Raw genomic sequence first — 25,805 nt, forward strand, 5'->3', positions numbered from 1 at the left:
AATATACAATAGACAGAACAGGACAAAGTCGGGAGCCTGGAACACCTCCTGGTCTCCACAAACATGGAGCGTGTTTCATTGGCTTCCAAGGTGCGTTAGCAGGGAACAAGATCAGAAGCAGCACAGCGAGAACTTGAGCCAGTGCTCACATGGAATGCTGGTATCACAGATGGCAGATGAATCTGAGGTACCACGATGCCAGCCCCTCACTCTTTTTTTATAGACAAATCATATTATGTCTGCATGCATGTGATTCCATGGTTTGATTACTGTGAATAGTGCTGCTAAAATATAGTGAAATGGGCATCACATTGATAAAATGAGTTCATATCTTTTGGGTTTATATTCAGTAGTGGGAATGCTGGATCATATGACAGGCCTAGTTTTAGTTTTTAAGGAAATATACATATTGCTTTCCAGAATGGGTGCATTAATTTATGTTCCCACCAACAGTGTGTACGAGTTACTTGGGAACATGGGCTAAGACATAGGACCACCGTTCCTTCATCATCATGAATTGGCGTGCCCTTTAGGGTCCCTTCTGGGTCACATCTTTATTTAGAACATACACTCTTCCAAGGCAATGCCATCCACACCCAAACTTCAGTCACCACCTGCCATGTGATGACTCCTAGGTATCGTTCCCCATCTCATCTGCTCTCTTTAGTGCCCATGCTTACTGGACATCACTCCTTGAGAGTCCCCCCCCCCCACCAGGTATCTGCAATCAATATATCCACACACAGATACATGCTATATTCAAATTTATGTCTTCTGGAAGTTTCTTTTCTCAGTGGCTCACACTGACACACACTCAGTTGCCTAAATCACAGACAGGAGTCACCTGGATCCCACATTTTCTCTTGATGCTTACTCTGCACATTCAGTTTCTACCTCACCTGGACACTTGTAGTTCTGCACATACCCAGCCTCGTCCCCCTCATACCATCTGGTCAACTCCGGCCTTCCCAAGTCACACCTGCCTTGCCTACAAACTGCCAGTGCAATACATTTGAAATACCAATCACAAAGGCTTTGTGTTCCCCTTGGGAAAAGATTTCTTAATGTTATCTAGTCTACATCTGATGCTCACTCTTGTACCTATATTTTTGATTCATGTCTTGCCTCTCAACCATCTATCAGGGTTTAGGATACATCCTAATGAGTGTTAAGTTCTTCAAGACTCCTTGGTCTCTTTCACCTTTAAATCTCCATGATGGGTATTTCTTCTGCTTGAAACACTCTGTTCTGTTCTCTTAATTCTGCTAAATCGTACTCATTTTGCACATGTCAGATTAGATATCACTTTCTCCAGGAAGTTCAGCTGGATTCCGCCCTTTGCTCTAGTTTACATCTGGGGATTTCTGCAATGGTTCTCACTGCTACCTGTGTGTCTGCTATTGCAAAAGGACAGTTAATCGGGGTGGTTATGTAATTGTTCATTTCATTGTTGTGTAATGGTGAATCTCTACTATGCTAGTAAACGCTTTGATTGGAACCTGGCACAGCGATTATCTTTAAGACATACTTTGTAAAAATAAACTTATCAGCACTTTTGTCTCTACACTTGGTGATATCTAAAGCATAGAGCTTTCTTAAGAATTCAGAAAACCAATTATTTGCAATCTTGCTTTTTTGGTTCTTCCAGCAGTTTTCAGAATTATGTAAAGTGGCATTATCATGACTTAGGACAGTAAGCTTTTAGCAGAATAGATTACTTCTAAGAAACATTACCTCTTAGGTGTGAATGAAATAGTTATGTCATGTTTCAAAATGTATTTGCTTCCTGTTTTGATTTTTGGTGAAATATAGGGATTAAAACCTATTGTCTTAAGAATTGATCTTATTCTGAGTCGATTAAGTAGTCTTTTCCAATGCTTGTTAGGGCCTAACACTTTAATACAGAGATTCAAATATGAGGGACATATTTCAATGCCTACTTAAAACACACATTTCTCCTCCAAAGCTTTATTTCATTAGGCACTTGCTACAGGGGCTGAATAGCAGCTTGGGATACGGAGATGCCATGTCAGAATGCCTGGCGTAGGTTCTGAGCCCTGTTCTGCTTATAGCGTCTTCCTAATGTGCGTGTTGAAAGCAGTGGAAGCTGGCCGAAGTACTTGCATCCCTGTCATCCTTGTGGGAGACCCAGACAGAATACCAAGCTCCAGGCTTTGGCCAGGATCAGCCCTGGCTGCTGCAGGATTTTGGGGAATGAATCATACATAGTGTGAAAAGTGTGTCTTTCTTCTTGTCCCTGTGCTTTTCAAATTAAAATAAAGTATGTAAATGAATACATACACCTTAAGGTTTTTGGTTCTGTTATTTCCTTTTGTAACTGGATAGCTAGTATATTTTGAAAAGATCTTTGCATAATGCATTTAAGCATTTTTAGCATGGTAATTTTATGCAATAATTTAAACTTGTTGCTTAAAAATAGCCAAATGTACTTAAAATTTTCTAAAAAACTTTTTTTTCTTAAAACGAGTCTGCAGACTTATTTCAGAATCATTCATGATAGTATTGCATATAATGTTTTTAAAATTCCAACTCCAACTTTCAGCGTGTCATAAAGCATAGTGCTTAGCAGTAATGTTGTTAATATCTCTCAAATAATGTGTGAGGTTAAAATAAGTCACCAATTTTCCAGGCTCTGAAAATTTACTTAAATATAACTGTTATAGAGAAATACTTGAGATAAAGGAGTTAAAAAATAGCACAGTTTAATTTCAAAACAAATTTTATATTTGATTTCCTGAATAAGAAATAAAAAAATTCAAACTAGTCTGTAGTAAAATACTTACTAAAATTTTTGATATATAAATATAACTTTACTTTTAAAACTATAGAGAATATACATGACACAAAATAAATCACAAAATTTCTTTCTAATTCCTTAAATATGTATATTTTAATTTTTTCTTTTGACAAATGATAGCTGTATGTATTCATGGGGCACAAAATAATCTCAATATTTTTAATACAATAATTAAGTTAATACACATATCCATAATCTGTAATAGTTAACATTTTATGTTGAGAATACTTGACCTATACTCTCCTAGCAGTTTTTGGAATACCCGACACCTACTATTAGCTATAATGTAGTCAACATACCATGCAACAGATCTCAAAAAGAATGAAAAAAATCATTCCTCCTACCTAGGCTTTGTAGCCTTTATCTATCATCTCCCCTTTTCCTCCAGCCCCTAACATCTGGCAAGCACTGCTTTACTCCCTGCTTCTGCAAGCTCAGTGGTTTTAAATGCCGTATGTACATGAAAGCACATAGTATTTAGCTACCCACGTTTGACTTATTTCACTTAGCAACTATTCTTTAATCTCATCATGTTGATGAAGATCACAAATTATTTTCTGAAGTTTGAGAACAGTACTCCATTATGAGTCTATGCCACATTCTCTTTACCCATTGACAGACATGAGATGCTTTTGGTTATTGTGAATAGCGATGTAGTAAACATGCAAAAACAAGTATGCTTTTTGAAATACTGATTTCAAACCTCAGGTACAGACCCAGAAATAGAATTTCTACATATTAATTCTAGTTTTAGCTTTTTGAGGAATCTTCTTTATAGTCTCCACAGTGCTTACTCTCTCACTGGAGATACCTATTCTAATGGGTGTGAGGTCACTATGACTTTAATTTACATCTTATAATGATTAGTGTTGTTGAACAGTTTCTGGTGTAGCTATATAAACCTTCTTTTGAGAAATACATCTTTAGATCCTTTACCCATTTGGTAACCAGATTGTGTGGTTTTATTTTAGACAATTGCTTGAATTTATTATACAAACACTAATCTGTTATCAGATTTATGGCTTGCAAATCTTTTCTCCCCATTCAGATTGTCTCTTCTCTCTGTTAGTTGTTTCCCTGTTTTGTAGTGAAGCTTTTCAATTTGGTGTGATCACATCAGTCTGTTTGCCTTTGTAGCCTTTGAGGTCAAATCTAGGAATCATTTCCCATACCAAAGTCATATAATTATTCTCTGGCATTTCTGTTTTCTAGTAGTGACCAAACTTTTGTAAAAACTATGAAGTTTCAAGTCTTGTGTTTAAGTGCTGCACCTCTTTTGCATTGATTTTTATGGATGGAATGAATCATAGCTCTAATTTCATTTTTTTTTGCCCATGGAGACCCAGTTTACCCAACATTGTTTATTGAAACTATTCCATTCGCTTTTGGTCAATCAGCTTTCAATTAAACTGATAAGAATATATAATGGAAACATTTTGGTGTCTTGCATAAGTAATAAAATGAATTAAAGATAATAAATCTTCAGATTGGTTTCTAGATTTTCTACTTTCCTTGTTTATGCTTAGTTGTTAATATTTTAGTTCAGATTTGTATGCTGGCTACTGTTCATACTGGAATTGCTTTTAGTATATTTCTAAACACAGAGCATGAAAACAGAGAAAGTAATGAGTTTTTCAAGATAAAATAAAGGCAGGAAAAATAAATTTGAATAATTTTTACTTAAAATAAAAAAATTTAAATGACAGACTATCTAGAATTAGTGTCAACTGGTAGAGTCTTAAGTTAGAGCAATTGTCCCATAGGCTAGCAGGCATTATTCCTAGGAAATTATTTAACTTTAATATCCATTGGTATACCTAAAGTTCACAATTAAAAGCTATCAGTGAATTGCACAAAATGCAAATTTAGCTAGCAGCATTCAAATTTCGTTGTGAAGGCAACAGTGGCCAGAAAATGGAAGTTATATATGAGCAAAACAAATTTTGTAAGTAAGGAGATATCAGTTGTCAAAGAGAGAAACAACTTAATGGACCCAAAAAATTAAATGGAGAAGAAAATTGAAATATGAAAAAAACTAGTCAAATAAGGGATTCATTCATGTATAATATTGCCTGAATAAAACTTGAAAGTTTCAAGGAAAATGAAAAGTAATGTATTATAAAATATTATTCAATGAATAATTCTCAAGAGATTATGAAATAACCACATAAAAAATGTGATATTCAAGTCCATTACAATATTTTAAAAAACATCCACCGTACAGTAACAAAATGTCTTCTGTAATTTAGGATGTTTGGTAGTAGCTATTCACACTATGGGCCAAAATCCTGCTATTTAATCCATGCACTTTCTACTAGAGCACATTGTTCATAGTGATCATTAGTCAGCAAAAAACTTTTTTCTTAAGACCTTTCCCAAATCAGTTATCAAAATGGAAAAGATCTTATTGTTTCAAAATTTGGTGACCACTGTCAGAGTATCTAGTTTGATTTGGTCCTGTATTTTACTTTCTAAGGTTGTATATGATACCCAACTGATTATTTTTTAAGATAAAAAAGACACAGTTTATTGATTTGAATGGCAGAATGACAAAAACCGGGAAAGAGAGGGAATCTGCTGCTCACTGGGTCACTCCTTAAATGGCTACAACAGCACATGTGGCCCAGGCTGCAGCTAGGAGTGAGGAAGTCGGTCCAAGTTTTCCACACAGCTGGTGGAGTCAAAAAACTTGGGCCATCATTCATCTCCTTCCAGGAACATTAGCAGGAAGCTGGACCAAAAGTAGAACAGCCAAGACTTAAATTAGAGCTTTGATTTGGAATTCTGGCATCACAGGCAATGGCTTAACCTAATGCACCACAACAATGACTATCAACTGATCCATGAAAGTGTTAAAACTATTCATTGATAATGGGTAAAAAATGTACATACATGTATAGGAACTGGGATTTTCAATGGTGGAGCAATATAATTTAAAGCAAATTTTGTAACCTACAAAATTCCACAAAGGAGTATGGAGAGAAAATAGTTCACATTCGATGTACAGCACAGCAACTTACTAAGAGCCCACAAAGACAGAAATGAATATCTCCCTTTCATATGGCCCAGCAGACACAACCACTAATTAGCATACTCTTAGGATAAACAGGAAATAGTCCCTGACAGAACTGGGCTGAGTCATTTATTCAATGTAGTGTCATCATCTGTATCGGTTCATTGGCTTTACACAAAAACCAATAATCATCTATTTTTATGAAAGGAAGCAGTTCTGCAACCAAGAGTAAGGAACCCAAGAAACTTCGGTTCCTAGTACCACAACAGAAATAAGAAGAAGTTAGAGATCTTACTCCCCTAACTTTAACCTTATAAAACAATGACTTCAAATTTCAGAAAAAGACATTTCTGGGTCATAATCTATCAAGAAGTTTACTTTTTTTCTTTAAAAGTTTATGTACATTGGAAAGATGCAGAGAAAAATACTCATAAATACATGTGTCCTAAAGTTAATGAGAAAAAGGAGGGTGCAGAAGTCTCTTCCCTTATTTTCAACAAGGAAAATGAAGCTTCTTAATTTTAATTATAAATTGTCTCTACAACCATGTCTATTTAGGTTTTTTTGCTAAATACTGTGGACTCTTCCAGGGCAAGACCCATTTGTGCATCGTTTTAATTAATTTTTATATGTTTAGCACTAAGAAAACTTTCTGCCACAATATGGAATTACAAAATTTAACATTTCTATGAAGGGACCAGTATTAATGACTTTGAGATCAATGCCAACATTGATGATGGAGAGTGTGGCAGGAAATGAGAAGATAGATAATTATGCCAAGATGTGTGTTGTTTGGCTTTTTCATTTTTAATATGGACCAATTTTAAATCCCACTGATTACATGTATCCTGTGGCAGAGCCTCAGTTTCTGGATTTTCATTTGAATGTGCACTCCAGGGGGAGTTAGACCATCACAACTTGAGACCCATACAGTAGGCACTCAATAAAGGTTGTAAAGGTTCTTGTATCATTACAAGAAGTGTAAGAAATATTTTCATTGGAGTGTGTTTTGATTAATGCAGTTTTTTTCATTCACTTAAAGAAAATCGTCATACCCAATAAGAGAATAAATAAGAGAATAAATAGAAAAGTATGTTTTGGTGAATACTTAGTAATTACATGCCTAAGAAAATAAAGACTTTAAAAAATAAAGTCTTGATATTTTAAATATATTCCTATAAAATCCAGCAATCTTCATATAGATTAAATAAATTCAAATAAAGACTGATGGTGACATTCAATTACTTTCTAGTTTGGAAGTAACAGGAATTAAGATAAAATATGATGTAAAAAATGTACAACTTCATGTTTTTAAAATTACAGTTTTAAAAACATTAACATTTTAAAACTAATTTTAAAAACATTAACAATTGAGATGGGAAAGGTGAAATAGCTGATAGAACCGCTTTATTTATAGAAAGAAACATAAATTAAGTCAGATAGGTACTAAACGGTCACCTAATAGCAACTGAGTTTACCTGTGAGAATGCTAGCTATCTGTCTAGATTTCAACTAACTTACTGAACATCTTAGTTTTGACTTCTGTTCTTTCATCTGTGATAAAAATCTAGGAACAAAATTTATCATCATGACCATTTTCAAAAGCACAATAAAGTATTATTCAGTGGGTTGATCTGTGTGCAGTAGATCTTGAGAGTATTTTATCATGCAAATATGAAATGCTGTACCCACTGGACAGCAGCTCCAGTTGGATCTGTCCTCTTAGCTGCTGGTGACCACCATTTCTCTTTATGTGTGTTTGTATTTATACTACTCCAGACGCCTTGCACAGGTAGACTCACACCATATTTACTCTTTTGTGATTGGCTGGCTTCACTCTGCACCAGATCCCCAGTCCTAGGCACTTTGGTTGTTTCCTCCTCTTGGCTGTTGTGGATAGTGCTGCTATGAAGATGCAGCCTGCAAATATATGAGACATATATTTAGAAGTGAAGTTAGTAGGGCACATGACAGGGATCTTATATTTGTACTTTTGGAAATTTCATAACTTTTCCACATTTGTTGAAGTATTTGGCATCTTAATTTCTGACAGTTATGCTAATTTGCTTAAGAACTTGACATTTTATAAGATTTTCATTTTTGTCAAAATCTTGCCTTTAAGCTATTTTGACTGTATAAAAGTGGATAATAAAAAGAAAGGATTTTGAAGTGGTTTTTCAACAATTCATGAATGACTCAAATATGTTATCACTTCTTAACACAATGGAAGCAAAAAGAACCCTATGCCTTGGGAAGAAATTCTAATTAAGATATCATGTCAAAAAAATTTCAGAATGGCATTGATATAAGAAAAACATTAAAAAGCTGCTAATGTAAGAACTAGCACTGCATTTCCTATTTACCTCTTACTCATTGCTAACATGGATAAATTTGGGATACAACATTTTAAAAGATTTGTTTATGGGAAGGTCTTTTGAGTAAATAAATTTGGACGGTGGGTAATGAAACTCAAGGAAGATTAAACCTAGTTTTATAACTGTGTCCAAAAACCATGTTTTAACACATTTAACACAGTCATTACCATGCATGCTTTCTAACATGCTATGCCTGCTTAGGACTGGTCACTGCTTCTCCTGAGTGCAATTGTAATCCCTCTGCCTTCACCTTTTCATGCTTTCTTTTTGAGGATTTCTTATGTTTACTTTAGGATCTTCCTTTTCTTTTTCTTTGCTTATTTCCTTTACTGGAGCGTCAGGTAAGACAAGTTTGTATCTGTATAAATAATCTTATAGATGAAGATGATAAAGTTTTTAGCTCGTATGTAACTGTCATTTTAGCATAGCTAAAAAGAAATTATGAAGTCAGAGCAACTAAGGCCCTCGACAAGAATGTAATAGTTATTTTCTGATGCCAAACAGTTATGAACACAAGACTTGGAATGAACTACTGTTTTTGAAAAAAAGAAAAGAAAAAGAATGAAAAATTTTTTTCCAGTGAGATTTTGGGAAACTTTTGATTTCGTATTTACTGTCTGCATGCACTTCTCAGGTTTCACCTCAGCAGAAAATGAAGCAGGTGCAGCACAGGTGTTCCTTTAGTTACATGAAGTAATCTCTCCAGTGAGCCTTTGTCCAGCATGCATCACCTGACTCTCCATTCATGTGGCTCTGCTTTCTAGGAGGCTTCAACCTCCCAGAGTGTGTGAATCTTCAGGGCCATAGTTGGCAAGAAATCATCTAAGACTTTCCAGCATGACATATACGTAATCAATGGACTTCCAGGAACAAACTGAGTCTCATAGGTGATGGTTTTGAATGCTCCTGTTAGTTTGATCTGTTTTAGAGGTTCTGATCGCCACAGGGCAAGAGCAAGATCTTTATTTTCTTCTGAGCTCATAAACACAATTATTGTAATGCTGAGCCTGTGTAGTGCAAAGTGCATGATCTTGTCTCTAACTTCCTTCTTTAAAAAAAAAAGATTTTTGAAATAAATTTTTTTATTGGAAAGACAGAACAGATTTATGGAGAGAAGAAGACACAGAAAACCAGATCTTCCATCTGCTGGTTCATTTCCCAAGCGGTCACAATGGCCAGGGTTGATCCAGTCCAAAGGCAAGTGCCAAGAGCTGCTTCTGGGTTTCTCTAGTGGGTGCAGGGTCCCAAGGCTTTGGGTCATCTTCTGCTGTTTTCTCAGGCAATAAGCAGGAGCTGGTTGGGAAGTGGTGCAGTCAGAACACGAACCAGCACCCATGTGGGATCCTGGTACGTGCAAGATGAGGATTTAGCCATTGAGCCATCATACTAGGCCTGAATTTTCACCTTTTCAAAACTTTTCAATGATGTGTGTGTTCTATTTATATTGACTGGCATCTGCTTTCAACTTCATCATTCTTTTTAGATCATTCTGCCTGCTATCACTAGAATGCCTCAGATGGGTACAGTTTTAAGAATATTAGGCTGGGGCCCATCACGATAGCATAGTGGTTAAAGTCCTCCCCTTGCACATCCGGGATCCCATATGGTCGCTGGTTCTAGTCCCGGCAGCTCCACTTCCCATCCAGCTCCCTACTTGTGGCTGGGACTGCAGTCGAGGACGGACCAAAGCTTTGGGACCCTGCACCTGGGTGGGAGACCTGGAAAAAGGTCCTGGCTCCTGGTTTTGGATTGGCTCAGCTCCAGCCGTTGTGGCAGCTTGGGGAGTGAATAAGACAGAAGATCTTCCTCTCAGTCTCTGCTCCTCTCTGTATATCTGACTTTGCAATAAAAACAAAATAAATCTTTAAAAAAAAGAATGTTAGACTGGGTGTTACCTTGTTGTTCCAACAAAATACCACATAACTGAGAACACGCATACACATGCAATCTGTTCATCTACAGAGGCTGAATAAATGATGCCCTTTAGAGTTCAAGGCCGTTTCTCAGTGTACGAGATGATGGCAGCATTTCCTTCTTATTCTTCGTGGCAAAGCTGGGTAACACCACATGGCAAAGGCCTTCGGTACTCTGGGAAGCAGCTGGTGCACAGGTGTGTGCACTTGGTCCCAGCAACTGTTGCAGTGGCTTCAGGGATACCTGTGTTAGCTCTGAGTGTTGGTGTCCATGTGCTCGGCCACCTGCCCCCAATCCAGATTTAATAGTCCATTTTTTGTGTGTGGCTGTATTGTTAGAATTTGTGTTATTTTGCAATAGCATGTACTTTGTTTCCAATAAGATTGTTACTCTGTTATAACAGTAAAAATTGTGAAGTTTATCATCTGCTGAATCAAAGTTGCTGGTGGCAATTTTAGGTTTATTAAATATAATATGGGTTCAGGTTATAAATGAGAATTTTAACGATGGAATGATCCCGCAAAGAAATCAAATTAAAAGGAATACAGATAAATCTGTTAAAACTGTGTATTACAATAGCTTTTAATAAACTAGAATTATGTAAATTAACTTTCATCTTTCAGTTTTATATTCAGAGAAAGCTATAATAGGCTTTCTAGGAACATTTTTATGTGGAAGCATATTATCTTCTAAACTGATTTTTTCCTTTATTGTTACCTGGACTGGATTAAGTCTCTGAAAATAATTTTTCAGTCTTAAATTATTTAAATGTGTGAACTGAGTTGATTATAGGAATGGAAAAGGGTAATAAGGTCAAAGATTTGTTTTGCAATAGGTAGTATTTGCCACATAGACCTTCTCTGGATAGAATTTCTGTCCATCTAATGAGACCAAGCAAAAAGAAACCAACTTTTCTAATGTCATAAGCATATACATAGATTCCTTACATATACAAGCATAGGCCTGGATGTTATCATAACACAAATCATTTGTTTCATGCAAAACAAATTAACTGACCAGCAGTTATTCATTACCAAGTCTGTGCCTAACACTGTGCTAGGTGGCATCAACAACACAGAAAGAAGAAATTCAAAACACTTATTAATTTCTGAGGAAATATTTTTTCAAAAATTCAATAAATATTGTCACAGTGAAAGACAATTTATTTCTATTTCAAGTCAGTATATAACCTTTACTTGTTGTTTAGCCATTATAAGAATGTACTGTAGTGGTTCTTTCTACTATTATTCTACCTTTCATCCAGAGATCCAGAACTACAGATCCAGATTTCAGTGGGACATCAGTACTTGGAGTCTACACAAATATTCAAATGGAGCATTGCCACAAGTTTAGTCATGAAAATCCCATCTGTTCTCAAAACTGCTCATGGTTTGACATTTTATAACTCGAGCATGCCGTTTTTGTAGACTCGTTTGTCTAAAGCAGAAGTCTGAGTCATTCCTGACTGTTCAATCTCTTTTACTTCTTTTTCTGCATCCAGTCTCTCACCAGGTCTGGACAGTTCCACCTCCTGAACCTACCTCAGCCTCATCACCTTCCTTCTATATCCTCTGCCCCAACTGCTCAAGTCTTCCTGCTGTATCTTGTGCAATCTGTCATTGATTTTCCATTGATTTCCTTTTATTCTTAAACACTTTCCTTATTATTTCCTACGTCTTTTCAACTATTTTTCTTGACTATGCAATTCAGTCCTACTGAATTTTTATTCTTTTCACAGCCCCAGTATTTTTCCCACCTCTAAGATTTTACATTAGCTGTTATCTTAGCTTGCAAGAATTTTCTCTCTGCTATTCATCTTGCTAACATTTACTCATCTTTCTGTAATACGAGTAAGTATCACTTCCTCCAGGAATCCTGTCTGGATTACATCCTTTTCTCAGTCTTTGCCAGGTCTTCTGGGGCTTAACCCTTGTTGTACTAAAAGAATTAATCAAAGATATTGTTTAAGCATCATTGTCGTTTTGGTCTTAGGCCTGGATTTTGCCTACCTTGCTTATAAATGTTTTCCCCTAAGTCTGGCATGGTAATGGAAGACAACACAAAAACTGATTAATATGCTTTTGATAGCAGATCCCAATTTTTCAGAAAAGTAATCTACATATTCTTGCTTTTTAGATTGTGTCAATATCTCTCCTTACAAGCTTATGAAAGATGGCATTTTAATGACCTTTATGATATCGAATTCTAAAGTAGCATGTATCATCTGATGTGAGAAATAGTACTACAGAAGTATGAATGCATTTCCATTCATGTGGCAAATACTTCTTCCTTCCATTGGCCATTTGCATGCACTAAAATATGAAGTTTAAAACTCATCATTTTATGAGCCATGATGTAACCCGCTATGCCTCCACCTGTGGTTCAAACATCCTATAAGGAAACCAGTATGAATTCCAGCTGCTCCACTTCTGACCCAGCTCATTGGTAACTTGCTTACAAAAGCAGCAGAGGATCCCCGCAGCTGCATGGGAAGCCTGAAGGAAGCTCCCGGCTCTGGCTATGATAGCCATTTTATGAAGTGAATCAATAGGTCTCTTTCACTCTGTCTCTCCTCTCTCTCTCTGTAACTATGTTTTCCAAATAAAAAGAAATAAACCTTAAGTAAAAACCTCATCACTTTAAAGATGCTTCTAAGAATTAATATCATAGAAAGTGAGTAATGGAGCCCTGGGGGTAGAGGAAGGACAGCATGTGGCCCATTGCTTGAGTGGAAGACACTGCATTTTTACCCACTTCTGTATCTTATTATGAACAGTAATTTCTGTGTTGTGCTTGATGACTGAAATTGAGTACATTCAATATTTTTTTGTTCCTTTTGGGATGCTTGTGACTTGTGTTTTGATAATCTGAGCTCTCCAGCTACTTTATATGGGCACAAACGTTTTTTTCATTTTATCTTTTATTTTATGTATAACATCATTTTTTCACTAGAACTTGTTGACAAAATTTATAGGATTATGAAATGAACCATGGTTTTATACAAAGTGAAAAATGTGGCATAGTAGGTAAAGTTGCCTTCTGGGGCACCTGTGTCCCATTTAAGTTCAGGTACATATCCTGGCTGCTTCCTTCACTTCTGATACAGCTTCATGCTAATGACCTGGGAATGCAGCAGAAGATGCCTCAACTAAGTGGGACTCTGCATCCACATGGGAGACCTCAGTGAAGCTCCTGTATCCTAGCTTTGGCCTGATGAAGCCTGGCCAGTGTGGCCATTTGGGGAGTAAATGTAGATGCAAAATCTCTCTCCTTTTTCTCTGTAACACTTTCAAATAAATAAATCTTTAAAAAATGATGGATCTCCATGGAAATCAACATCAGTAAAGATCTTTGTGTTAAGTAAACACAATGTTGTGCAAACATTACCCTCTAAATGTAAACTCTAAACATTAGAAATGTATGTATTGATTTTCAACATGGCATATTGAGGTGCTGAGGCGGGGCCTAAGAAATGGTTCACCTAGTTGGAACATCTTTGCTTTTGTTCAATGATTAGAACATGCACTATTTACTCAGCAAGTCCTTATAAAATAGCTAAGCATATTATCTCCAAAATTGCTTTCTCTTTAGGATTTAAATGCTTTCACTGAAATTTTGGAAGGGAGAATATAAAAAAAAGAGGCCAAGGAATCATAAGACAGAAACAAAACTACTCTGTTTACTGTTGTTCCATTTTAAATGTAAATGGTTTCTCATCTATTATGAAGAATGTTGATTCAAGTCTTTGGAAACAACTTTCTAAGCTGTATCTTATTTATATCTCTACGATGAGCATCAGAAATTAAATTGTCTAGGAGACATTCGAATATGACCAGAAATGTCCTGCCAGCTAACAATTTCTCTATCTTCCTTTCCCAAGGGATGAGAAAAAAATCTCTGTGAAGTCTAGGCCCTTGAAACTACAAAAAAGCTCTTTTACAAAACTCTATGAAGAAAAAAACAACATCTGTGCTTTCTTCCTTCTTGGTACTTAGCTTCATCTTCGAGGGCAATTCAACTGTTGTGATGCTCAGTCCCTGCCCAGTCTCATTTTGTAGGCTGATTTAGTTTCATACACTTCTGTTACTCTTGGAAATGCTCCTTCTAGCACTCATTTCTTTCCCTTCTGCAGTTACACTGGTAAAACTTCAAAACTTTGGGGATGACTTTGTTATTGTTTGTAGCTATGTGACTAGCACAGCGGCAGGATTATTGCTGAAAATTAGTGGATACTTACTGATTTGTGGATGGCTAGTGGAAAGGTTTCCCTAGAGGGTATTGCTAGGAAACCAAAAACTGAAAATACTCAGAATCAAAAATTAAAATGCACATTTCTAAGGGTAGGTTTTATCTATTTGCAAGGCAGAGTTATATGCAGAGAGGGAGACGCAGAAAGAGAAGAGATTTTTTTTTTCCTGCTGATTCACTCCCCAAATGGCTATGGTGGCTGGGGCTAGACCAGACCAAAGCCAGGATCCTGGAGTTCCCTCTGGGTCTCTGGTTGGCAAGGGTCCAAGTACTTGTGCTGTATTCTGGTGCTGTTATAGCATATTAACAGGGATCCAGATCAGAAATGAAAAACCCTGGACTTGAATTGGCATCTTAAAGGCATGTCAGCATCACGTATGAATTTATAAAGATGATGATCAAACCTAGTTTAGCATAATTTAGCTCGGTTCTACTCCCCTTCAAAAAGTACAAAATATGCAATAATAAGTTTCAATAAATGCAGGGATTTAAGTTGAGATCTGGCTAAATATACAGAAACAACTTTCTTCAAAATTATGCTCTCTGCTTTCCTTTGGAATTTTCTTTGATCTGATAATGCTCAGCTTTGTGCTGCAAAAATTATTAGAGGATGAATTGATATTAGTAATTAAGGCTTGAGCTCAATTCTTATATTGATCAACTTCCCTTGGCCCAAATCCTCCTAATTAGCACTGGGAGCAATCAAGATTCTGTAGTGATTTGACTTAGAAGAGCACAGGGTAATGTTAACTCTTTCTGTAACTAGCATTAGTCACAAGTCACTATCTGGGTGTTATATTAATCCATGAAGGGAAGAAATAATCAAGCCATCATGGCAGTTTCCTTGTATAACTACACAGCTGTGGGTAGACAACTGCTTGTATACTTAGGGAAACAAATGACTTGCTTACATGCAGTGCTATAAAATGCAGACTACAAGACAAAATAAAGGTCTTTAAAAAATCTACATTGATTTCTGGGAACCCATTTTAAATAAACATCATAAAATCATTCAGAAAGAAAAAGGCAGGATCAATATTCAAAATCGATACATAGCCATTATTTTGCTTTTAGTAATGAACGACATTCTAACTTATAGTTTTTCTCTCCAGCCCTCGGACTTTTATTGGGCGAAAGTGATTCACTTAATATTTCAAAGGGTCCTTAGAGCAATAAACCTGAGTTTCTAGTAACTAGGACCAAGTCTGAGAAATGGCAGGTGCTTGTCTCGGAATGCCATTTTGGAGGGCTTAACTATTGAGCTGACTACTTCCAAACAAGAAAACATATGAAATATTTTTAGGCCCCAACTGAAAACTGATAGGTCGTACTTATTGTTTCCAAATAAATTGACATTTGTGAGGGCCAAATGGAGAATTAGATGGCGCACTGAAAATAGTAAGCACTGAAGAAATTTTATTGACAATGGAAACATTACAAAGGTGTGGGTGGGCAAGAAATCACTCAGATTAGTGTATAAATAAGGAATATTAGATAAAGGATCCTTGCTATTTGTCAATAGGTTGAATCTGATTTGGCCCCCAAACTCCTGCAATTCAGTCTCCACATAAGGCAATTTTTTTTAAAAAAAATCAGACTTTCAATAATGAACTTGAATTATCTTTATTTTATTTTAAATACGTATTTATTTTTATTGGGAAGGCAGATCAGGTTTGTGGAGAGAACCATAATCAGAGAGAAGGATCTTCCACCCCCTGGTTCACTCCCCAAATGGCTGCAAGAGTCAGAAATGAAGCAATCCAAAACCAGTAGCCAGTTTCAAAAAAAAAAAAAAAAGAAAAAAACAAAAACAAATAAGGAAGGAGATGGGAAGGTGGGTATGTGGGCAGGAGGGAGGATAATATGGGAATTATCACTGTAATTCTAAATCTGCATTGTCAAATACACGACATTAAAAAAAATTTAGAAAAAGTTTTTATTTGATAGTACAGTGTGATTACAAGCAGCTACCTAATGCCTTTGCTGCTAAACATGGGAATAATTCTGACTACCAACAATGTGAGGGTCTACTCTGTGGCTGCCAATCATTTCCCCACAAGGGTTGAGAACACACAGAAAATTATTTACAATAAACTAAGAGTAGCATGTCATAAACTCAGGTGGAAAAATGCTTTAGAAATAGATGGGTCTTTGGAGACATTTGTAAAATTTGTGGCACAGAGAAGATTGCAGTAAGGGCTTTCAAATAGCTCATGAAAAATGTCCATTGTGACAAAATCTATTTCAAAATGTGTGCATTAATTTCATGTTTAATTCTCTTGTTTTCTACAAATGTTTTGATGTTGTCTTGAATCTAAAGGTTTCTAATGAACAGTCCTCCTAAGTACTCTCATGAAATTAATTCTGTGATTTCCATATTCTAAAATTATTTCCTCTTGGGATTGGATCTGACACTATCCCAGGAGCATTTTTCTGTGCTTAGAAATGTGGTGTCAGGATTAGCCTTTGAATGACACTGATGCAGTTTTCCTGAATGCCAGCTGTCCCAGGACCAATTTATCAAAAACCTGCAAAAACCAAATGTGTAGAAAGCTTAATATGCTTCTGGGAGCACTATTGTTCCTGTGATTAGGTATTTCAGGGCTAATCTCTGAGCTGCTAGAATCCATCCATCCATCCATCCATGTGCATGATGTAGCTTCTTTCAGACTGGGTTTCGCTGGCCTGACAATTATCTTAAAAATCCCTACGCGTCTCAGGGCAGTATTTACCCAACAGAAATGCAGCAGCATTGCACATTTTACCTTTATGAATACTGATTAAATATTATCAGATATTTTCAATGTTTTGTAAGATCTTTTGTTAATTTCAGAATCTTGGAGTCTTCTTGCATGCCAGAGTTGAAGGAATTTAGTTTCTAGGTAAAACCTATGATGTTTTTGCCCTGTTATTGAGAGGAAAGAGTCTGTCATATGTAATTTAGCATTCAAAGGACATAGATTACAAACAGATGCCCTCATCAGCACTTTTCTTTTGCTTTAGAATAAATTTAATGAGCAGAGAATGCATCTAACATGAACTTGTTGTGGAGGGGTGGTCCTCAAATGGGGCCCCTTTAGTTTCTCTGATGGCGCCAAAATTCATGCTTTGGGGATGTACACAGGAGGTATCAGGGGTTTCCTGAGCAGCAGGCCTCCACGACCATTGAGGCGGTCAGGCGATAGTGTTTAGCCACAGCAAGAACCACCGGAGACAGTCTGATCAAAGCATATCCGTTTATTGTAATGCAAGTACACACTTATATAGACTAAGAAAAGGAAGGCAGGGGTGCTTTTCCTGACAGTCCTCCCACCCAACTACTGCTAGAAGTCACATCTATCCTTTTAGACCCTCCAGTCATGTCATAGGTCATGTACAACATTCACGGCTGGCTGTGAGTCACATATGCTAGGTAGGCTGACAGGTAGCAGACTGCACTTGACTTCTCAGAGTTCCTTATGAAGGCAGTCCCAAAACAGCTCTTCCAATGACAGTGAAGAGAGACTGGGGTGCAACCCAGCACCTTCGCCTGTATGACCAGTGAACAGGCCAGGTTGCGGTCTTAGGTGAAACCATAGGTAGGGGTTGCTCCAGGGACATGGTGTTTTACGTGACTATGACCTCCCACATAAGAAGCAGGCAGAAATCCAGGGGTGATCTCCCACAAGGAGGGGTGGCAAAGAAATTGTATAAATATTTTTGCTCAGAAAGTAAAGGGCAAAGAAAATAAATGCTAGAAGCCTTTTCTAAAGTGTCTCAGTTTGTTAAATCTTAAATTATGAGCACAATGGTTGCTCAGCAGGATGTGAAAACATACTGGAGAAGAGACTGAATCATCCCATTACTGAAGCACTTCTTTTTTTTTTCCCCCCACACTCATATTATCATTTTTTTTCTCTGAATTTGGGTCAGGGGAGAAACAAAGGGAAAAGCCCCACCCAGCCTCCCACCCATCCCAGGTCCCCGATGTAAGGCACGCTCCAAGGGTCCTGCTCAAGCAGTTTTGATTGTTCAACAGTTCTGAATTGCTGGCAATCTCGTTGTTCCAATCACGATGAAACCTATTTAGAATCCACTGGCTGACGATCTCTTTCTTCATGGTTGGGGTTCTGAGATCAGCAGTTCAGTTGGAGGGATCTCCAAAGAAACTTCATCTGAGACGATCCCAAACCTGATTCTTATGTGAGTTTGCTAGTACAGGGTCCGGCACCGTCTGTCACCCCAATCAGCTGATACATATGCTGGTTATTGTAGTTGCTGGGTCAGTTCTGTTTCCAGCCCTGTCATCCACTTGAACCAGTGGGTATTGTAGTTCAGCTCGATCCTACCCACTTCATACTTGGTCCTCACGCAAACCAGTTGGAGCTTCAGCCTAGTTGGGGCGACTCCTCATAACCCCCACCAGGCCTGCCTCCTACCCTGGTTCCCATGCATGCCAGTATGTACCGCAGGCTTGTTCAGTCTGTCTCACATCCCATTTAGCTCTGGTACTTGTCAATGGGCATTGAAGCCTAGTTCAACCCAAGCAACCTATTATCCAGCCCACACACATACTGGCAGGTGCCTTTCTGTCTAGCCACCCCTGCCCCTGTCCTAGTTTTTGTGCTCTCCAGTGGAAGTGGTAACCCACGAGAGGGGTGCCCACTATCTCCCTACTAGGCCACTCCCAGGCATTTAACTTGACAGATTTAGCCCCCAGTGCCAGCTTCTGCCAGCTGATGCTGCAGCAAAGCCCAACCAACCCTCACCCACTCTAATGTTTTCCTGCACCAGTCGGAACAGTCAGTCCAACCTGGCCCTTCCCTTATCTAGCTCACATGAGGCCCACAGGTGTTTTAGCCCTGCCTGGTCTGGTCTGCTCCTGTCCCAACGCATGCTCTCCAGTGAGAGTGGTTGTCCAGCAGAGGAGCCCTCATTCCCCTGCAGGCTTTGCCTCCTCCCACCCCTGCCCCCCGCCCCCAGTTCTCACATGTTCTGTTTGGGCCTGCAACCACATCCGGTATGGCTCATCTCACCTTGGCATTCCTTAATGTGCACTGGTATGTGTTGTGACCGAAGCTGGCCTGACCCAAACTCTATGCTGGTGCTCAGATTCGCCAGCGATTGATGTGAACAGGTTCAGCCTGGTCTTCCCTCACCTATGCCATATGTATGATGGTGGGTATCTTCCTCTAGCCTGATGTGGGTTGCTGCTTATTGTGGTTCTTGTGCTCACCTGTAGGGACTATGTCCCTGACAGAGGAGTTTCCCAAATTCCTCCTTCAGAACCTCTCCCTATACCAGGTCTTGCACGTATGGTGGTTCCATGGGCCAGCCCTCATTGCTGGCTGAAGCACTTCTTAGTGGCTGCTGAAGACATGAACTTCACATAGAACGTGGTTATTTGTAATTGGAGTTGGAAGACAGTAGAGATCACATTAGAGACAAAAGCTACAGTTTTCATCCCAAATTTCTCCTGAAATAGATTGTAGATCACCAATCCTATTAAGATTTACTAACATCTTTCTCTTTAAAACATTTCTCCCCCTAGGCTAGAGATTTCCAAATGCCTTTCCTTCTCAACTGTTGACGTCATCTCATTCACACTTGAGAAATAACAGCAACAGCAGAAATAAATAAGTATATAAATTGCTACATCTGCCCATTACTGAATTAAATGGATTACACATGCTACACTCATTTTTTCCCTTCTTTCCTCTTTATAAATGCCTCTGCTTCTACCTGTGCTGATCATTGCTGAACTGTGATCTCATGTATGTACTCCCAGTGGAGCTTTCTGTAGGGTGAGATACAAGCAGCAATCATCTTGTCCAGGTTGGTTGAAGTTGGGAGTTCATTTGCAGGTATGTCACATTGTCTCACATAGGCATCGATGGGACATGCTGATAGTTGTGAGGTATACCAACAGTATTAATGATCTGCTATCATTAATATGCAGAATTAAGATGATTTAAAATCGTATTATGATACAGTCCTTTGTAGCAGAATTTACATTATAATGTGACTTCCTTTTACTTAGAAAATCCATGCACTGAAAAATGCATAAATAATTTATCTTCTTAGCACTTGCCAACCAGTTTTAAATTGCAATCTAGTCTATGAAAAAAAAGGCTAGAAGGAGAAAAAAATACAATCAATGTCGATTGAGTTACTGATGGACATCAATTGAAGTGCTGTCACCTAGGCAAGTACAATTTACATATACTTAAAATGTCTGATTAGTTTGAAGAGTTTTTATATTCAGGTTGAGGCATTTCTGTAAGAATGGCTAAGGACATGACTTTCCCACATTTCTTAAAAATTTTACATTTTAAAGTGGTCTGTACTATTGCATTTTTTTTTTTTGAGATCAGAAAGATAGTTTATCTAATGACACCTGGGCAGGGATCAGAACATGGCAGTGTGCAGTGGCACAAGTGTGTGAACATGTATGCTAGTGTATATACCCGAGTGTTCCGGTGTCACTTTAGGGGTTGAGTTCTTTGACTTTAGAATTTTTCACATTTGTAGGCTTTGCATTTTTTTTTTTGAGGCTTCCTCTGGAAGGTTTCACAAGGATGTATGCTTTAGAATATTTTAGGGACAATGTTACAAATTGGAAAATGTGTACCGAAAGAGGATCGAACTAAACACCTGGCATTTCTGATGAATTTCTAACATCTAACTATTTTGAACTTAAGAGGAAAATAAACTAATAGAAATAATTGGTGTAGTCCTGAAATTTTTTTCATTTTGGGCTACCTTGTTCATTTTGCATACATTCTTAGTTAGGAGTCTTGGGATAGTACTAAAATATCCAGAAGGGCACTTAATCCAAAAGACAATTGCCATTACAGAGAAAAGCCAGAATCACAGAGAAGGAAGCTCTGGGAAGACAGAGGAAAGATTGGCTGAGGACTGTGAAAGCCAAGTAAGGAGTGGATCCTGAACTAGGTTGATTTCACTTTTATTTGTTTATTTAAAGACATTTGAAATGTAGAATGATAGAGGAAAAAGAGAGAGACATTGAGAAAGAGAGTGAAAGAGAGAGAGAGAGAGAGATATTGATTTAATATCCACAGGGCTGAGCCAACTCCAAAAAGTTCACTCTGCTCTCCTCTACAGTTGTCAGGGAACCTGGCATCCAGACTGTCATCTGATGGCTTTCTATGCATTGTAGCTGGAAGCTGGATCGAAGGCAGAGTAATCAAGGCTCTAAGTCATACCCCAGTATGGGATGCTTCCTTAAAATCAGTGATTTAAGATATTTTACTGCAATGTTAATCCTGATTTTAATTTATTTTTTGGTGAAAATAGACATTTATTCAGACATTTCTTTCTTGGCATATTTATTCATGTTTCCAGGTGATTTTTACCTCTAATTAATATCACTAAAAAGTTTAAAATGTGTAAATATGATTAAATTATCTTAAAGTAAACTTCAGGGCCTGAAAGTATTTTACCTTTCTTTGGACAGAGGGCGATTCTGATGGTCAGCACATGGGAGTTTTTTTGAGTCTGTATGAAGCCACATTTTATATCATTGTATTTTGAAAATCCCTTCAAATGCATAAATATTTTTAAGTAAAAATTGTGGTAATCATAGAATAGGAAGTAAAATAGAATGAACTGTATAATTCTGTTTTCATAAGGTTTCATGTTACCTTCAAAACATCAAGTTATCTTTTGTAGGTGTCTCTTTTTTATATTTCTCTTTTATCTGCAGAATAAGTCTATGGATGACAAGGATTATTTTTTTCCCTCCCAAGATTCCCACTTTTGGGCAATTTCAATTCCTTATTGTACAAGGCTTTCGCGCCAGTTATGTGATCTACATCTGAATTCTGAACTTTCTTTTAGCTTCTTCCAATCCATGTAAGGGACCAGATAGACTCCTCAGCTCCTAGTTTTGGGCTCAGTTTCATCAAGGCCCCCGACATTGCAGACACTTGTGGACAAAACTAGTAGATGGCAAACTTACCCCCCTTCTCTCTGTCTCTCAATCTTTCTCTCACTCTCATGCTCAAATAAATTAACAACTTTAGAGTATTATAAAATAAATAAAAGCATCAATGGCATAATATGATCTTCCTTGAAATAATACCTTTAATAATTCGAGTTGGGTTGAATTTTATAGAAGCTGAAACCCAGAGAGGTCAATTAGCTTGCTAAGTCAGCTATAAGGTGGCCAAGGAAAAATCTGTAGTTTGGAACTTGGGAGCCCAAGCCCTTGTGCTTTCAAAGCCCGAGCTTTAAAATGTTCCTGTGGGGAGCCTGAGTAAGCTTACAGATTTCCTTGTTCCACTCCTGCAAATGAGATTCATTCTACCACACCTCTTGACCTCCTCCTGGTAGAGATGAAACACTGCCTCTCTGGGGTATATACTTTGAGAAAGATTTGAGTAAAATTTAGTACAGTGTGAATTGACTGGCTTTCACAATCCTTTGAGGAGCATTTAAGTTCTATCTCTGAAGTAAGGATTTCATAATGGACTTGTACAAGCATTTTGTTTTTCAAATTCTTTTTTGATATAATAGAATATAGAGTCTCTAAACCACAATACTGGAAAAGGATCCTGTACTTTAAAATCCATGTTGATATACTTAAAAGGAAGCTTGGCATTTTCATTTTATGGCTAGGTTAACCATTTCCTGAAATGCTTATGTTTTTGAATAGTACTAATGTTTCCTACAATTTAAGAGATAATAAAAATTTCATCAGATTATACTGATGCATCTGTATCTCAATATACTATTATACTATGCACATGTATAAGCATTTCAAGATTATATTTTTTTAAAATTCATATATAAAAATCACCAAACCCTAGAGACCATGAATAATAGCAAAGGCAATTGTGAAGAAAAAAAAATTAAGCATGAGAAATCACAATTCCTCTTTATGACGTTGCTATAGGGCAGTGGTGATCAACAGCAGTGCTAATACTGGTACTAGTACAGAAGCAAGGAAGATCAAAGAAGCAGAATAGAAACCCCAGAAGAGAGCCTACAGATATATAGCAAGCTAATCTTCAACAAGAGAACTGAAAATAATCCAAGGAAAATGGTTATCTTCAACAGATGCTGTTGGGACAATTGATAGCAGCTTACAGAAATAAGTAGCAAGAATTTTTGTCACCTTACACAAAAGTCAGCTCTAAATGGATCAAGGACCTAAATTTGCACCAAGAAACAATCAAAGTATTAAAAAAAGACATATGAAGCACTCTACAAGATAAAGGAATTGCTGAAGACTTAGAAAATTCACCAAAAGCACAGGCAAAGTCAAAATAAACAAATGGGACTATATCAAACTAAAAAGCTTCTGTACAGCAAAGGAAACAATTAACAAAGTGAAGAAGCAACCAACAGAATTAGAGAAAATCTTAGCACACTACACAAGTGGTATTAAGCTCTTTACTAAGCTCTTTATTAAGAGCTTCAGAAATCCAACACAGCCAAATAAACAATCTCTGAAGAACTGGACAAAGAAAATGAGCAGACATTTTTTTTTCAGAAGAACAAATTCAAATGGCTAATAGACATAGAAAAAATGCTCAGGCTCCCTGGCTATTAAAGAAATACAAACAAAACAAAACAAAACAAAAGCATTGAGGTTCCACCTAACTCCAGTGAGATTGGCCTGCATTCAGAACTCTACTAATAACACCTGCTGGTATGGATGTGGGGAGAAATATATTCCATTGTCAGTAGGAAGGTAGGTTAGCACATCCACTGTAGAAATTAGTATGGAGAGTGTTAAGAGAACTGAAAATTGATCTACTGTATGACCCATTGATCTCACCTCTGGGAATATATCCATAGGAAGCCAATTATGAATATGGAAAGGTGACCTACAATCCTATACTCATAGCAGCACATTCCACAATAGTAAAAGCATAGAAGCAATCATGATGCTTGTTGAAAGAGGAATGGGTAAAGAAACTGTGTACATCTACTCCATGGAATATTATTCAGTCATTGAGAAGAATGAAATTCTACCATTTGCATCAAAATGTTCCATACTAGAGATTATTATGCTTGATGAAATAAGCCAATCCCCAAAGGACTAATATCATATGTTCTCCCTGATATAAGACAAACTCCAATAGATACGGTAAACATGTCTATACATATATTCTCATAGGTGCACTGTATAATGGAGACTATCATATGGTAAATGAAGATATGTTGCAATGTGCATCTTTGTTCTTGAATAAAAGAACTTCTAATAAAACTGTTAAATATACCTTGACAATAGGAAACCAGACTGTTTACCATTGTCTATATCTGTAACTTCATGAAACACTAAATAGCAGAATATTGGACTTGTGACTGTTGCTGCAGGACTATGCTATTGTAATAATATGGGGGAAATCAGTGGGATGTGGATTAGGTGAGTGGAGGGGGGATTCCCCATGCTTATATAAACATAAATGAAAAATAGTAATAATAAAAAAAATCAAGTTAGCTACAAAGGAGAAAAAATTTGATCTTCATGTAATCTCATCAACACACGAAATATTTTGTTTATGGGTTGGTGTTGTGGTATAGTGATTTAAGCCACTACATGTGAAGCTTGCAAACCACATGGGTGATGGTTTGTGTCATAGACATTCCAGTTAAGGTTAATCTCTGTGATAATGGAAAACAGTGAAAGATGGCTGAAATGACTGGGCCCTGCTACCCTTGTGGGAAACCTGGGTGAAGTTCCAAGATCCTGGTTTTACATTGGACCATCGCTGCAGCCAGGCTGTTACTCTCAGAGTTAGAAACAGAGAGAGGGAGAAACAGAAAGAGACAATGCCTATGTACTGTTTAACTCTTCATAACTGGTAAGGAATACAACCAGCCCACTTGTGTTAGGGCACATCATCAGTGTTGATGAAGAAGTAGCATGAGGCTTTGCAGAAAAATCACGGAAGAGACCATTAGAGCAACACTGGGGTTTCAGGGTGAAATGCTGTCAGGAAAATGATTTGAAGGAGTATTAGGAAAGTTAAAGAAAGTAGGAATAAAAGGCATAGATTAGCTGTAAATAAGTCAACACTTCGCTTTGAAATCCCTTCTCTCAAATGTTATTGTAACGCCTGTTAGTCCACATGGAATGCATTCTAAGATCCCCAGTGGATGCCTAAAACCTTGGGTCGTTCCAACATCTTTTTATCAATGTCATGACTTATCTTTTAAGCCCTCTTGTGTTACCACATATTATCTGAGTCAATCTGCCTATGCATCTTTTATTTCCCGGTGTCTCCATTTCATCACTACTCTAGTCCTGTCAAACCATTATTTATTAAGTAAAATAAGGTTTATTTAAACACATGCACTGTGATACTGCAGCAGTTATTCTCATAACAAAGATGGCTGCAGGTGACTATAGTGAGGGCAGTGCTTATGGCATCGATAAACCAGACAGAGTGATTATTCACATTCCAGGTGGTACAGAGTGGGACAG

Source organism: Ochotona princeps, chromosome 9 (genome assembly GCF_030435755.1).
Source record: "Ochotona princeps isolate mOchPri1 chromosome 9, mOchPri1.hap1, whole genome shotgun sequence".
Classification (NCBI taxonomy): Eukaryota; Metazoa; Chordata; class Mammalia; order Lagomorpha; family Ochotonidae; genus Ochotona; species Ochotona princeps.